The following is a 17,241-nucleotide window of genomic DNA, read 5'->3' as shown; positions in this document are numbered from 1 at the left end:
AGTATAATATGACAATGATGACAATGATGACCAGGACGGCTGAGTAGGGAATTCATAAACAAGGTAAAAAAAATTAGTATGACCGCTGTGGAAACTAAACTTGCAATTGATAGAAATTAGCAAATGCAAGTTATTTGTAGTATATTTTAATTCATATGACATACAAAAACGGAAAAATTTAGAAATTTTTAGGTGAAACCGTACGGATATTGGAAAAAGGGCTTAACTATTGCTCGGTCGACAAATATCTATGAAATGACATTGGTTAAAGTATTGTAGTCCACCATACGACATCAATGAACAATGGGCAAAATTATTACCGTATAGTCTAAACCAGGCCTGACATAACCAAATGAATAAAAATTATAAAAAAGGAAAGACCAACGGAAGAATGAATAACAAAATAATTAACAAGAAAAAGGCATGCAGCTCACCTTAGCAAATGGCATACACAATCGTGCTGTAGAATATTACATTTTTGCACACACATAAGAGCAGAAGTCTGGACCTCTCTTACTTTGGAGCATAAACATTCTGCAAGTCATATCATCATTGATAAGTTCAAAGATTAAATTAGTGAAAATTGTTACTGTAACTAATAAGAAAACCACACCAGTGTCATTTATCAGGCTTTTTTTTTTTATAGATGAAGATCAATCAGGGGCGGATCCAGCCATTTGAAAAAGGGGGGGTTCCTTACCAAGAGTAAAGGGGGGGGGGGGGTTTCCAACTGTATGCTTCCATTCAAATGCATTGATCGGCCCCCCAAAAAAGGGGGGTTCCAACCCCTGGAACCCCCCCCCCTGGATCCGCCAATGTCAATGCATGGAAGTATGGGGCATGGACTTTGGAGGACTGCTCAGAATGTGAAATTCTCAGTCTTGTAAATGCTGTACAAATCCAGACCTCTTTCTTTTTTAGAACGATGCATTTGAATCGGGACATCTTGGATCCGCCCCTCTAATGTGCATCTATAAAACAGAGCAGTGCTTTTATTCATTTGGCATGAACTTGTTTTTATCCTATAGGTGGATTTCTGTAATATTTTTTGTTGCAGTCATAAATTAGACTGTTAATTACATTTTTACACTTATATCGATTGAATGTGTGCTGATTGATGCTTTAGTCTAAAGAAACAGATTTTTTGTTATTGTTGTTGTTGACTTTGAACTAGCTGTCAGTAACTGCCAGTAAATACAAGTTCAGTCTTAATCAACTGATTTTCATAGTTCAACTTCATATATGGTACTGTTAAATCATTGTCCAAGGTTGGAAGGAGGTTTGGCGCTGGCCAACATGTTTAAGCCCACCACTTTTGAATTCTGAATATGCCTGTCCCAAGTCGTGAACCTGTACTTCAGTTGCTGTATATCATATTTGTATTTAATTCATTTTTAACATAAATCAGACCAAGTTTTCTTTCTGGAATTGTTTTACATTTCTATTTTGTGGCCTTTTATAGCTCACTATGCAATATAGGTTTTTCTCATTGTTAAAAGCAATATGGTCACATTTATTGAGTTATCAAGTTCCATGTCATTTGCTCTCTAGTGGAAAGTCGTCTCATTTGCAATTATAACCGCATCTTCTTAACTAAGTTTTTTATGTATAAAAAAAATATTGACAATTGTATGTAAATGTTCACTGCAAAAACTTAAAAGACTTAATAATGAAAAGATATATTTTTAAAGTTTGCTTCAAATAATATCTTCCTTACACCAATTTTAAGCAAATCTACCGTCTACATTCTAGGACTGTTTGACTTTGACTTTTATGCATGAACCCAAAAATGTAATCTTCATGTTTATATAAAAATTGCAAAAGATTCAGACCCTATGAGTATAATATAGCAACATGAAATAAAATATTCTGCACTGAATATCTTCTTGAATTTGATCATAAATTATATTTTTCAAGATTTGTAAAATAAGAAATTTAACCAAGAGATTGATATCTTAAACAAGCTGAAATGTGTTTCCTGCTTAAATGATTTATATTATCAGTCTAACAGATAAAAGTTTACTACAAGTTTAAAGATATTAATGATTCATAACAATGAGGTCAAGGTCTGACAGATAAACCAAGCCTGACAGACTTGTACACCTTACAATCATTCCATAAACCAAATAGACATATAGAGACACTTTGTTTCTAGTATCTTAGAGGAGGATCCACCATTTGAAAAGTTACACTGACTTATGAACCATGAACAAAGACAGATGATGCATGCCAGCCAGACATGTAGACTTTACAATCAATCTAAATAAAAGCATCTTTGGGGTTTATTATATTTCTTTACATGTAGGTAAATGTTGTCACTTTTATAAAAATTGTAAATTCAACACAGTTTTAATCATTTTATAGTTCATACTTTTTTTGTTTTGCACCATTGAAAATATCTACAGCTTTTTCTTGTTCAAACAATTAACTGTCATCGTTGAATGAATTTCATCAATGCATCCAAATTTGATTAAGTCATCATCCACAGCAAATTGCAAAAATCACTCTTAGTCCTGAATCTTCTCTCTTCTACTGTTGATAGTAGAATTAGAAAGCAATAGTAGTGTAATGTAATCTTAAGGGCTAGAGTTATAGCTCTGAAGAACATTGTAAATATCAGTTTCATGTATACACTTCATGAATGGTTCTCTGCATCTTATTTCCCTACAAAGATATGACACAAGTTCAGACAACTGCTTTATTAATTGGAGACAAACATTATGTATTCAAAGAATTACTGCATGCGTTTACTCTTTTAATTGTTTGATATTTGACCGTAGGGAGCATTAGGTTTGATTAGACAGTTAAAACAAGTATCTTGATATGTTCCTTTGGTTATTCTTGTAGTTGAGTTGCTGTCTCATTGGCATATACCCACATCTCTTCAAACAGTGTAAGCTCCATGTAATGATCTTAAAAAAATCATACAAAAGCTTAAATCAAAAAGGTTATTGTGTATAAATTAAGTGCTTTATTTCTTCCAATTAAAGAAATTATAAAAATGCATTGAACAAAGTTAAAACATTATATTTTTCTTAAAAATATGTCTAAATAAAAAAGTTAAGACTTAAATTATACTTAATGTTTGTTATGGAAACTTAAGACAAGACCATATACATATATATTAGTTTCTTAAAGCCTTACAATTTCAGCATTTAAAGTCTTGAAGCATGGAAAGTCTCCTGTCCTTTGACAAATGAAATTATTCTCCTTCAGTTGTCCATAGAACCGTGGTAAATTTTCGCAACTCCATCATGTTAAAAAGAAGTGCTAGAAAATACAATACTGGAATAATCATTAGTTAAAAAACTATAAAATTTTAATAAGTATACAATTAACAATGTCTCCAGATCTGTTTTAATTTGCAGGGTTGCAAAATAATGAATTATAATAGAAATTATGAATAAATGAAATTATATTCCCTCATAGCCAGATATGGTTGTGGTTTGAACAAAAAAAAAGATAGCTACGGTAATATATCTTTAATTGATAAGATCATCATAATATCTGGCAATTTTCTATGATCTGAAATACCAACAAATCACTGACCAGTGAGTTGTGGAATGCATGCTTGCAGACTAGAGTTCTTGAAAACATTTTTTCCTGATGTTCCTACAAGAAAACCTACTGGTCCTCACTATAATGATATATAATTTCTATTGCAAAAAATAACCAGTCATATATAAGTCCTTTAAAATATTTGATTGTCAAGTCTTGGGATCACCAGTTTATAGAGGATTCTGTGCTTGATCACATTATGAATGATTCAATCAGCTTGTAAATGGAAGAAACTACATGTACATGTTGTTATGAAAATTCTATTGGTTATTTCAAAGTCAGTTTAAAATAAAAACTTATAGATTTATCCTATCACTAAATTTATCAAATAAAGGCAACATACAGTTGTATACCACCGTTCAAACAATCTAGCTTCATATTCAGCACTCATCAGGAATAATGTCCACTTTGCTACATTCCATTGTTTATTTTACTTTCTCTCCAAGATGTGCAAAATTGATCTGAAAATTATAAGGGACAAAATTGCAACTTTAACTGTTTACTGATGATAATAAAGGGACTGTAATTTGTAAATAACAAACAGACGTATCTACAAGAAAGTAAGGCACGTACTTGAGTATGCAGTGTTTTATTTTTTGTTTGTTTTCATCTAGTTTTATCGCAAAGAAACGATAAGTCTAGAAACATTCCAACTCGTGTGTTTGCATATTTGGACACGCCCTCGCATTACAATCATTCGAACCGATTGGATCCAGACTCTACATATACATATGGAGCGTCTGGATAATCGAGACTAACGTTGTATAGGAACATTGTTTAGCAAAACAAATCGTGCATATTGCAGATTGACAAAGCAAATAAACGTGTATGGATAATTGATATTTCAATATTGAATTTCAGTCTGCAATATATGCATAATAAAACGAACATGAATTAATGAAAGTTGATCGGAACTGGTATACACATTAATTTTCCGGCTTTTAATGACTTATCCTGAACGAGAAAAGGCTGTAATTCTTTATCTCATTTAAACAAATGGCGAGGTATTTATAAGTCGCTGTTTGGTCTTTAAGACCATGGTCTTACGTCATCAACATTCGGAAGCACTCGGAATTCGACGATCCGATCGATGCACTCTGAAAGGACAAAATGGCTGAAAATGTCGAGGAAATCTTGTCTAAAAGGATACAACTACCCAAGAAGCAATCTTTAGCAATCTTTAGCTCATATAAGAAAAAAATCCAGGAGAGTTCCCTTACGACCTAACTGAAAGAACAAGATCTAAAAGTGCTTACTGTACGTAACATTATGTAAACGTATGATTTATTATATGAATATACAAAAAAATGTATATTTCAGAGAATTATTTTTATTGTTTATTCTGTCTAGTGTCTACTGTGGATTAACACTGTTGAATAATCTAAGGTAATTCCATGCAAAGGTATAAAGCATTAAAATTCGTTTGAGTAATTTACTATATATCATTCCAGCCTTCTCTCTACACAATAATTCTACCCCTATATAATATACACTATGGTCTTATCTTTCAATAATTATCTATAAGACCATGAATCATTCTATCAATACACCATTGTCTTATCCCTCAATAGTTATTTTTAAGACCATCAATCATTCTAGCCCTTTATAATACACTATCATGGTCTTATCCATCTATAGTTATCTCTATAGTTATCTATAAGACCATGAATCATTCTAGCCCTCAAATATACACTATGGTCTCATAAGACCATGAATCATTATAGCCCTCTTATATACACCATGGTCTTATCTCTCAATAGTTCTCTATAAGACCATGAATCATTCTAGCTCTCTAAGATACACCATGGTCTTATATCTCAATAGTTTTCTATAAGACCATGAATCATTCTAGCCCTCTATGATACACCATGGTCTTATCGCTCAATAGTTCTCTATAAGACCATGAATCATTCTAGCCGTCTATGATAAACCATGGTCTTATCTCTCAATAGTTCTCTATAAGACCATGAATCATTCTAGCCGTCTAATATACACAATGGTCTTATCTCTAAATAGTTCTCTATAAGACCATGAATCATTCTAGCCCTCTATGATAAACCATGGTCTTATCGCTCAATAGTTCTCTATAAGACCATGAATCATTCTAGCCCTCTATGATAAACCATGGTCTTATCTCTCAATAGTTCTCTATAAAACCATGAATTATTCTAGCCCTCTATGATAAACCATGGTCTTATCGCTCAATAGTTCTCTATAAGACCATTAATCATTCTAGCCCTGTATGATAAACCATGGTCTTATCTCTCAATAGTTCTCTATAAGACCATGAATCATTCTAGCCCTCTAATATACATCATGGTTTTATCTCTCAATTATTTTCTATAAGACCATGAATCATTCTAGCCCTCTATGATAAACCATGGTCTTATCGCTCAATAGTTCTCTATAAGACCATGAATCATTCTAGCCCTCTATGATAAACCATGGTCTTATCTCTCAATAGTTCTCTATAAAACCATGAATTATTCTAGCCCTCTATGATAAACCATGGTCTTATCTCTCAATAGTTCTCTATAAAACCATGAATCATTCAAGCCCTCTAATATACACCATGGTCTTATCTCTCAATAGTTCTCTATAAGACCATGAATCATTCTAGCCCTCTATGATAAACCATGGTCTTATCTCTCAATAGTTCTCTTTAAGACCATGAATCATTCTAACCCTCTAATATACATCATGGTCTTATCTCTCAATACTAATATACATCATGGTCTTATCTCTCAATAGTTCTCTATCAGACCATGAATCATTCTAGCCCTCTATGTTACATCATGGTCTTATATCTCAATAGTTCTCTATAAGACCATGAATCATTCTAGCCCTCTATGATACACCATGGTCTTATCTCCTAATAGTTCTCTATAAGACCATGAATTATTATAGCCCTCTATGATAAACCATGGTCTTATCGCTCAATAGTTCTCTATAAGACCATGAATCATTCTAGCCCTCTATCATAAACCATGGTCTTCTCTCTCAATAGTTCTCTATAAGACCATGAATCATTATAGCCCTCTATGATAAACCATGGTCTTATCGCTCAATAGTTCTCTATAAGACCATTAATCATTCTAGCCCTGTATGATAAACCATGGTCTTATCTCTCAATAGTTCTCTATAAGACCATGAATCATTCTAGCCCTCTAATATACATCATGGTTTTATCTCTCAATTATTTTCTATAAGACCATGAATCATTCTAGCTCTCTATGATAAACCATGGTCTTATCTCTCAATAGTTCTCTATAAGACCATGAATCATTCTAGCCGTCTATGATAAACCATGGTCTTATCGCTCAATAGTTCTCTATAAAAACATGAATCCTTCTAGCCGTCTATGATAAACCATGGTCTTATCTCTCAATAGTTCTCTATAAGACCATGAATCATTCTAGCCCTCTATGTGTATTGTAATAAACGAATAAAACTCGATACTTTGCGTTGTGTTACTTTTTATGCTCAAACTCTATATCGAAGGCGCCCATACAAAGGTACAAAGAAACGTCATAAACATAAGACGTAAATACGGGAAACATAACGTTAACGCTTGCATAATATTCTCAACATACTGGGGGGCCGCAAAAGTATATCTTTGTATAAAATTCAAATAATCTTTAAATGTCCAAAATTGAAACGAAAAAATATGATTTAAAATATGATGGGCAGTTACTGTCACTATGATAAAATTAAAAATTAACAGTCTCTATAACGATTTGAAAAACGGACACACAATTAATGTCTTCTAAGAATTTGTCCAAGATTTAATGTTCTCCTTTGCACGCATAGCTGCCTTTCGCAGAGGCACTGTTCTTCTGGTATCAACTTCATTCGTCTCATCTGCTGTATTTGGTAGTTCCTCTTCGTTGATCTCTAGCGGATAAAGTTTGACGATCTGGGAAAATTGCTTTTTTCCACCGAGTTCGTGGTTTTTCGTCATAAACTTGTACAATATCTCCGACACGGATGTTGATTCTGTTGTCCCTTCTATTTTCATGAAACTCTATAACGTGATCAGTTCTCTGTTTTGTAATAACATTTATTGGTTAGGTCTCATGGTCATGTTTCCATGGCAACTTCGGTACGTATCTATTTTCATGAAATTCTACTGACGATTTTCGGTACATATTTTCATCTTCATGTTTTGTGTCGACTTCTCCTAGTGATTCTATTTTAAACTCTTCCGGTTTAGGATTTGTCAAAATGTTGAACATTCCTACTAGTCCCGATTTACGATTCACATCTGGTGATGTCGGACCAGACAACAGGTAACCAAGTTTAGACTTAACAGCTGTCTGACCTATTCCTCTAATAACGGTATCCTCTACAAAATCCTAGTAAAAATCAGCTCCTATCAGTAAAGATATTCTAAAATTGTTGTCATTCGTGATCCGGTGCGCTAATCTTAATCCTTTTAAATGTTTGCAATCTCGGGTTTTATTTGCACTATAATTTGTGATCGGATTTGCTATAGTTGGAACTACTAAAACTTCAATGGGTATTTTCTCTCCTTCTATTGGCTCAACGTATATAATTGCTTTCGGTAAGTGTTGGACTCTAGTGCTTGTATTTCCAAATGTAGAAAGATTGATCAATTCGATACCTTCTGCCTTTATGTCTAGTTTTGAAGCTAATTCCTCGGTCACGAAAGAACGCTGTGCTCCTTCATCGAACAATATATTCGTGTTCATTCCTTGATGTTCACTCCACACGGGTGCTACGGCGGTTTTCAATAATATGCTAGAACGGGATTGCATCGTGGACGAATGAAAACTTGTGGCAGTGGCAACACTTTCCTTGTTGACTACGGCGTTAACTGACGTATCATATCTACTTACATTAGCGGTTTTATCAAAGTACGATCTGTCGGTATTTTGGGTACATATACTAGTATGGTGATTCTTGTTACAGAATCTGCAACGAAATTGAGATCTACATTCACATGCGCGGTGCGATCCCAAGCAATTAAAGCATAAGTGCTTGTGTTTAATAATTGTTATCCGGTGTTCATAATCTGGAACCTTTAAGCATTTTGCGGGGTCGTGCATATCGTTGCAATAAATACAAGGTTTCTGACGAATGTTTGTGCTTTGGCGGTAATCTAATCTATCTTGTGTTCGCGGGTAATCTCTCGTATCGGCGCTTGTCAATAATGACGCTATAGACGGTAAATTTGCATTTACTTCTTCGGTTTCAAATCTATCTTGTATTTGCGTGTAGTCTCTATTATTGGCGATAGTAAAAAATTACGCTGTAGACGGTAAGGTGTCAATAAATACATCGGTGCGTTTCCCTCCGGCTTCTAAAATTGTGATTTCTTTCAATATCCCATATCTTAATCCTTTTAATTCCCAATTATCGGTCCCGTTTTCTCTGGCTAAGTTTTGTCTTACAGCTGACGGTAGCTTATTCAAGATGATTGGGATGAGCAGTGCGCCATATGAATCTCCCGATCTGCCTAACGATTCTAGGCCTCTTATATATGCTTCTTGTTTGTCGTAATAATTACGGAGGCTAATAAGGTTGTATTGTGGTGCGGGAAGGTCTAACAGGGCTTGCATGTAGGCATTCGTGATTTTGTGTGGCTGACCAAAACGTTCTTTTAACAATTTTATAGCTTCCGTATAATTATTATTTGTGAGCGGTAGTCCATCAATACATCGAGCGGCTTCATTACTAAGTTGCGATTTCAAATATGTGAACTTCTGTATGTCAGTGAGTGTGGGATTATAGTGTACAGATGATTCGAACGAGTCCCAAAAAGTTTGCCACATGAGTGTTTCTCCTGTAAATTTAGGTAAGGTGACTTTCGGAAGTTGGTGATTTTGTGTAACGTTGGGCGGAACATGGTACATTTGTTGTTGAACAGAGCTAAACGTATTTTCTACTGAACTATGCTGATTCGTATTTTCCGTTGATTGATTAGGCAAGGTGGTTATATTCGAAGTTGGTGAATTTGAGTATTTTTTACGTATGTGTCTAATTTTAGTATTCAGAAAGAATTTATACTCATCTGTCTGTAGTATTTCATCTTCAACATCCTCATCCTTTGTTAAATTAAGAATTTCTTCATCCAAAGCACTAATAATCTTCTGTTTTTGCGAAAGTGTTTCTAATAATTCTGTACTTTCTTCTATCTCCAAATCCTGCTCTTCTTCCGTTTTTCTCAAAAGTCTTGTTACAGCACTTTTATGGCCTGCTCTCACCGCTTTCAGTTTACTTTCCATGGCGTCACGGCACCAAAATGTATTGTAATAAACGAATAAAACTCGATACTTTGCGTTGTGTTACTTTTTATGCTCAAACTCTATATCGAAGGCGCCCATACAAAGGTACAAAGAAACGTCATAAACATAAGACGTAAATACGGGAAACATAACGTTAACGTTTGCATAATATTCTCAACACTATGATAGACCATGGTCTTACCGCTCAATAGTTCTCTATAAGACCATGAATCATTCTAGCCCTCTATGATACACCATGGTCTTATCGCTCAATAGTTCTCTATAAGACCATGAATCATTCTAGCCCTCTATGATAAACCATGGTCTTATCGCTCAATAGTTCTATATAAGACCATGAATCATTATAGCCCTCTAATATACACCATGGTCTTATCTCTCAATAGTTCTCTATAAGACCATGAATCATTCTAGCCCTCTATGATAAACCATGGTCTTATCTCTCAATAGTTCTCTATAAGACCATGAATCATTCTAGCCCTCTATGATACACCATGGTCTTATCGCTCAATAGTTCTCTATAAGACCATGAATCATTCTAGCCCTCTATGATACACCATGGTCTTATCGCTCAATAGTTCTCTATAAGACCATGAATCATTCTAGACCTCTATGATACACCATGGTCTTATTGCTCAATAGTTCTCTATAAGACCATGAATCATTCTAGCCCTCTATGATACACCATGGTCTTATATCTTAATAGTTCTCTATAAGACCATGAATCATTCTAGCCCTCTATGATACACCATGGTCTTATCGCTCAATAGTTCTCTATACGACCATGAATCATTCTAGCCGTCTATGATAAATCATGGTCTTATCTCTCAATAGTTCTCTATAAGACCATGAATCATTATAGCCCTCTAATATACATCATCGTCTTATCGCTCAATAGTTCTCTATAAGACCATGAATCATTCTAGCCGTCTAACATACACCATGGTCTTATCTCTCAATAGTTCTCTATAAGACCATGAATCATTCTAGCCCTCAATGATAAACCATGGTCTTATCGCTCAATAGTTCTCTATAAGACCACGAATCATTCTAGCCCTCTATGATAAACCATGGTCTTATCTCTCAATAGTTCTCTATAAAACCATGAATTATTCTAGCCCTCTATGATCAACCATGGTCTTATCTCTCAATAGTTCTCTATAAAACCATGAATCATTCAAGCCCTCTAATATACACCATGGTCTTATCTCTCAATAGTTCTCTATAAGACCATGAATCATTCTAGCCCTCTATGATAAACCATGGTCTTATCCCTCAATAGTTCTCTTTAAGACCATGAATCATTCTAACCCTCTAATATACATCATGGTCTTATCTCTCAATACTAATATACATCATGGTCTTATCTCTCAATAGTTCTCTATCAGACCATGAATCATTCTAGCCCTCTATGTTACATCATGGTCTTATATCTCAATAGTTCTCTATAAGACCATGAATCATTCTAGCCCTCTATGATACACCATGGTCTTATCTCTCAATAGTTCTCTATAAGACCATGAATCATTCTAGCCCTCTATGATAAACCATGGTCTTATCTCTCAATAGTTCTCTATAAGACCATGAATCATTCTACCCCTCTATGATACACCATGGTCTTATTGCTCAATAGTTCTCTATAAGACCATAAATCATTCTAGACCTCTATGATACACCATGGTCTTATCGCTCAATAGTTCTCTATAAGACCATGAATCATTCTAGCCCTCTATGATACACCATGGTCTTATATCTCAATAGTTCTCTATAAGACCATGAATCATTCTAGCCCTCTATGATACACCATGGTCTTATATCTCAATAGTTCTCTATAAGACCATGAATTATTCTAGCCCTCTATGATACACCATGGTCTTATCGCTCAATAGTTCTCTATAAGACCATGAATCATTCTAGCCGTCTATGATAAACCATGGTCTTATCTCTCAATAGTTTTCTATAAGACCATGAATCATTATAGCCCTCTAATATACATCATGGTCTTATCGCTCAATAGTTCTCTATAAGACCATGAATCATTCTAGCCCTCTATGATAAACCATGGTCTTATCTCTCAATAGTTCTCTATAAGACCATGAATCATTCTAGCCTTCTATGATAAACCATGGTCTTATCTCTCAATAGTTCTCTATAAAACCATGAACCATTCTAGCCCTGTTTGATAAACCATGGTCTTATCTCTCAATAGTTCTCTATAAGACCATGAATCATTCTAGCCCTCTATGATAAACCATGGTCTTATCGCTCAATAGTTCTCTATAAGACCATGAATCATTCTAGCCCTGTATGATAAACCATAGTCTTATCTCTCAATAGTTCTCTATAAGACCATGAATCATTCTAGCCCTCTAATATACATCATGGTCTTATCTCTCAATTATTCTCTATAAGACCATGAATCATTCTAGCCCTCTATGATCAACCATGGTCTTATCTCTCAATAGTTCTCTATAAGACCATGAATCATTCTAGCCGTCTATGATAAACCATGGTCTTATTGCTCAATGGTTCTCTATAAGACCATGAATCATTCTAGCCCTCTATGATAAACCATGGTCTTATCTCTCAATAGTTCTCTATAAGACCATGAATCATTCTAGCCCTCTATGATAAACCATGGTCTTATCGCTCAATAGTTCTCTATAAGACCATGAATCATTATAGCCCTGTATGATAAACCATGGTCTTATCTCTCAATATTTCTCTATAAGACCATAAATCATTCTAGCCCTCTATGATAAACCATGGTCTTATCGCTCAATAGTTCTCTATAAGACCATGAATCATTATAGCCCTCTATGATAAACCATGGTCTTATCGCTCAATAGTTCTCTATAAGACCATGAATCATTCTAGCCCTCTATGATACACCATGGTCTTATCGCTCAATAGTTCTCTATAAGACCATGAATCATTCTAGCCCTGTATGATCAACCATGGTCTTATCGCTCAATAGTTCTCTATAAGACCATGAATCATTCTAGCCCTGTATGATAAACCATGGTCTTCTCTCAATAGATCTCTATAAGACCATGAATCATTCTAGCCCTCTAATATACATCATTGTCTTATCTCTCAATTATTCTCTATAAGACCATGAACCATTCTAGCCCTCTATGATAAACCATGGTCTTATCTCTCAATAGTTCTCTATAAGACCATGAATCATTTTAGCCGTCTATGATAAACCATGATCTTATCGCTTAATAGTTCTCTTTAAGACCATGAATCATTCTAGCCCTCTATGATAAACCATGGTCTTATCTCTCAATAGTTCTCTATAAAACCATGAATTATTCTAGCCCTCTATGATAAACCATGGTCTTATCTCTCAATAGTTCTCTTTAAAACCATGAATCATTCTAGCCGTCTAATATACACCATGGTCTTATCTCTCAATAGTTCTCTATAAGACCATGAATCATTCTAGCCCTCTATGATAAACCATGGTCTTATCTCTCAATAGTTCTCTATAAGACCATGAATCATTCTAACCCTCTAATATACATCATGGTCTTATCTCTCAATACTAATATACATCATGGTCTTATCTCTGAATAGTTCTCTATAAGACTATGAATCATTCTAGCCATCTATGTAACACCATGGTCTTATATCTCAATAGTTCTCTATAAGACCATGAATCATTCTAGCCCTCTATGATACACCATGGTCTTATCTCTCAATAGTTCTCTATAAGACCATGAATCATTCTAGCCCTCTATGATACACCATGGTCTTATCGCTCAATAGTTCTCTATAAGACCATGAATCATTCTAGACCTCTATGATACACCATGGTCTTATCGCTCAATAGTTCTCTATAAGACCATGAATCATTCTAGCCCTCTATGATACACCATGGTCTTATATCTCAATAGTTCTCTATAAGACCATGAATCATTCTAGCCCTCTATGATACACCATGGTCTTATATCTCAATAGTTCTCTATAAGACCATGAATCATTCTAGCCCTCTATGATACACCATGGTCTTATCGCTCAATAGTTCTCTATAAGACCATGAATCATTCTAGCCGTCTATGATAAACCATGGTCTTATCTCTCAATAGTTCTCTATAAGACCATGAATCATTATAGCCCTCTAATATACATCATGGTCTTATCTCTGAATAGTTCTCTATAAGACCACGAATCATTCTAGCCCTCTATGATAAACCATGGTCTTATCTCTCAATAGTTCTCTATAAGACCATGAATCATTCTAGCCCTCTAATATACATCATGGTCTTATCGCTCAATAGTTCTCTATAAGACCATGAATCATTATAGCCCTCTATGATAAACCATGGTCTTATCGCTCAATAGTTCTCTATAAGACCATGAATCATTCTAGCCCTCTATGATACACCATGGTCTTATCGCTCAATAGTTCTCTATAAGACCATGAATCATTCTAGCCCTGTATGATCAACCATGGTCTTATCGCTCAATAGTTCTCTATAAGACCATGAATCATTCTAGCCCTGTATGATAAACCATGGTCTTCTCTCAATAGATCTCTATAAGACCATGAATCATTCTAGCCCTCTAATATACATCATTGTCTTATCTCTCAATTATTCTCTATAAGACCATGAACCATTCTAGCCCTCTATGATAAACCATGGTCTTATCTCTCAATAGTTCTCTATAAGACCATGAATCATTTTAGCCGTCTATGATAAACCATGATCTTATCGCTTAATAGTTCTCTTTAAGACCATGAATCATTCTAGCCCTCTATGATAAACCATGGTCTTATCTCTCAATAGTTCTCTATAAAACCATGAATTATTCTAGCCCTCTATGATAAACCATGGTCTTATCTCTCAATAGTTCTCTTTAAAACCATGAATCATTCTAGCCGTCTAATATACACCATGGTCTTATCTCTCAATAGTTCTCTATAAGACCATGAATCATTCTAGCCCTCTATGATAAACCATGGTCTTATCTCTCAATAGTTCTCTATAAGACCATGAATCATTCTAACCCTCTAATATACATCATGGTCTTATCTCTCAATACTAATATACATCATGGTCTTATCTCTGAATAGTTCTCTATAAGACTATGAATCATTCTAGCCATCTATGTAACACCATGGTCTTATATCTCAATAGTTCTCTATAAGACCATGAATCATTCTAGCCCTCTATGATACACCATGGTCTTATCTCTCAATAGTTCTCTATAAGACCATAAATCATTCTAGCCCTCTATGATACACCATGGTCTTATCGCTCAATAGTTCTCTATAAGACCATGAATCATTCTAGACCTCTATGATACACCATGGTCTTATCGCTCAATAGTTCTCTATAAGACCATGAATCATTCTAGCCCTCTATGATACACCATGGTCTTATATCTCAATAGTTCTCTATAAGACCATGAATCATTCTAGCCCTCTATGATACACCATGGTCTTATATCTCAATAGTTCTCTATAAGACCATGAATCATTCTAGCCCTCTATGATACACCATGGTCTTATCGCTCAATAGTTCTCTATAAGACCATGAATCATTCTAGCCGTCTATGATAAACCATGGTCTTATCTCTCAATAGTTCTCTATAAGACCATGAATCATTATAGCCCTCTAATATACATCATGGTCTTATCTCTGAATAGTTCTCTATAAGACCACGAATCATTCTAGCCCTCTATGATAAACCATGGTCTTATCTCTCAATAGTTCTCTATAAGACCATGAATCATTCTAGCCCTCTAATATACATCATGGTCTTATCTCTCAATTATTCTCTATAAGACCATGAATCATTATAGCCCTCTATGATAAACCATGGTCTTATCGCTCAATAGTTCTCTATAAGACCATGAATCATTATAGCCCTGTATGATAAACCATGGTCTTATCTTTCAATAGTTCTCTATCAGACCATGAATCATTCTAGCCCTCTATGATAGACCATGGTCTTATCGCTCAATAGTTCTCTATAAGACCATGAATCATTCTAGCCCTCTATGATACACCATGGTCTTATCGCTCAATAGTTCTCTATAAGACCATGAATCATTCTAGACCTCTATGATACACCATGGTCTTATCACTCAATAGTTCTCTATAAGACCATGAATCATTCTAGCCCTCTATGATACACCATGGTCTTATATCTCAATAGTTCTCTATCAGACCATGAATCATTCTAGCCCTCTATGATACACCATGGTCTTATATCTCAATAATTTTCTATAAGACCATGAATCATTCTAGCCTTCTATGATACACCATGGTCTTATCGCTCAATAGTTCTCTATAAGACCATGAATCATTCTAGCCGTCTGTGATGAACCATGGTCTTATCTCTCAATAGTTCTCTATAAGACCATGAATCATTATAGCCCTCTAATATACATCATGGTCTTATCGCTCAATAGTTCTCTATAAGACCATGAATCATTCTAGCCCTCTATGATAAACCATGGTCTTATCTCTCAATAGTTCTCTATAAGACCATGAATCAATCTAGCCGTCTATGAAAAACCATGGTCTTATCTCTCAATAGTTCTCTATAAAACCATGAACCATTCTAGCCCTGTTTGATAAACCATGGTCTTATCTCTCAATAGTTCTCTATAAGACCATGAATAATTCTAGCCCTCTATGATAAACCATGGTCTTATCGCTCAATAGTTCTCTATAAGACCATGAATCATTCTAGCCCTGTATGATAAACCATGGTCTTATCTCTCAATAGTTCTCTATAAGACCATGAATCATTCTAGCCCTCTATTATACATCATGGTCTTATCTCTCAATTATTCTCTATAAGACCATGAATCATTCTAGCCCTCTATGATCAACCATGGTCTTATCTCTCAATAGTTCTCTATAAGACCATGAATCATCTTACCGTATATGATAAACCATGGTCTTATTGCTCAATAGTTCTCTATAAGACCATGAATCATTCTAGCCCTCTATGATAAACCATGGTCTTATCTCTCAATAGATCTCTATAAGACCATGAATCATTCTAACGCTCTATGATAAACCATGGTCTTATCGCTCAATAGTTCTCTATAAGACCATGAATCATTATAGCCCTGTATGATAAACCATGGTCTTATCTCTCAATATTTCTCTATAAGACCATAAATCATTCTAGCCCTCTATGATAAACCATGGTCTTATCGCTCAATAGTTCTCTATAAGACCATGAATCATTATAGCCCTCTATGATAAACCATGGTCTTATCGCTCAATAGTTCTCTATAAGACCATGAATCATTCTAGCCCTCTATGATACACCATGGTCTTATCGCTCAATAGTTCTCTATAAGACCATGAATCATTCTAGCCCTGTATGATCAACCATGGTCTTATCGCTCAATAGTTCTCTATAAGACCATGAATCATTCTAGCCC

General features: G+C 34.9%; 1 long non-coding RNA gene across 1 annotated transcript; it reads right to left on the bottom strand.

Annotated features, from left to right (window-relative positions):
- Positions 1-2,344: 2,344 nt before the first annotated feature.
- LOC143042776 (uncharacterized) lies at positions 2,345-3,928 on the bottom strand. Its single transcript, XR_012968118.1, has 3 exons — positions 3,912-3,928; positions 3,145-3,270; positions 2,345-2,664 (listed from the first exon to the last, which is right to left on the bottom strand). It is a non-coding gene; the product is annotated as an uncharacterized LOC143042776 (long non-coding RNA).
- Between the last annotated feature and the right edge of the window lie 13,313 nt (positions 3,929-17,241).

This window comes from Mytilus galloprovincialis, chromosome 8, assembly GCF_965363235.1.
Source record: "Mytilus galloprovincialis chromosome 8, xbMytGall1.hap1.1, whole genome shotgun sequence".
Classification (NCBI taxonomy): Eukaryota; Metazoa; Mollusca; class Bivalvia; order Mytilida; family Mytilidae; genus Mytilus; species Mytilus galloprovincialis.
Note: the sequence above shows the minus strand (reverse complement) of the source record. Positions and strands in the feature narration are given on the sequence as shown.